This window comes from Arachis hypogaea, chromosome 14 (genome assembly GCF_003086295.3).
Source record: "Arachis hypogaea cultivar Tifrunner chromosome 14, arahy.Tifrunner.gnm2.J5K5, whole genome shotgun sequence".
NCBI lineage: Eukaryota > Viridiplantae > Streptophyta > Magnoliopsida > Fabales > Fabaceae > Arachis > Arachis hypogaea.
The window spans coordinates 123,021,717-123,022,470 of NC_092049.1; the positions used below are offsets into that span (position 1 = coordinate 123,021,717).

Genomic DNA, 754 nt, shown 5'->3' on the forward strand with positions numbered 1-754 from the left:
ATCCAGTCAGATTTTGAGAAATCATATTGACTTGCTGAGTCAATATTTTGTTCTACGCCAAAATGGCGTTCAAAGTGTCAATTTCAAGAACTCCTTTCTTCTGAGTTATCCCATTATTCACAGAATTTTGTTCAAAAGTGTACATGAATTGGTTATTTGCAACCATCTCAATGAGTTCATGAGCTTCTTCAGCTATTTTTAGATGAAGAGATCCACCAGCAGAGTGATCCAATGACATCTTGGATAATTCGGACAGACCATCATAGAATATGCATATGATGCTCCATTCCGGAAGCATGTCAGAAGGACACCTTTTGGTTAATTGCTTGTATCTTTTCCAAGCTTCATAGAGGGATTCGCCTTCCTTCTGTCTGAAAGTTTGGACTTCCACTCTAAGCTTGCTCATCTTTTAAGGTGGAAAGAATTTGGTCAAGAAGGCATTGACCAGCTTGTCCCAAGAGTTCAGGCTTTCCTTTAGGTTGTGCATCAAACCATGTCCTAGCTCTGTCTCTTACAGCAAAAGGGAAAAGTATAATCTTGTAGACCTCGGGATCAACCCCATTGGTCTTAACAGTATCACAGATCTGTAAGAATTCAGTTAAGAACTGATAAGGATCTTCTGATGGAAGTCCATGAAACTTGCAACTCTGTTGCATTAGAGAGACTAATTGAGGCTTAAGCTCAAAATTTTTGCTCCAATGGCAGGAATTGAGATGCTTCTTCCATGGAAGTTGGAAGTTGGTGTAGTATAATC

At 39.4% G+C, this 754-nt stretch overlaps 1 non-coding gene across 1 annotated transcript; it reads left to right on the top strand.

Moving 5' to 3' along the window:
- The first annotated feature begins 292 nt into the window (after nucleotides 1-292).
- On the top strand, nucleotides 293-400 carry LOC112746247 (small nucleolar RNA R71). The gene has a single exon (XR_003174141.1). It is a non-coding gene; the product is annotated as a small nucleolar RNA R71 (small nucleolar RNA).
- The last annotated feature ends 354 nt before the right edge of the window (nucleotides 401-754 follow it).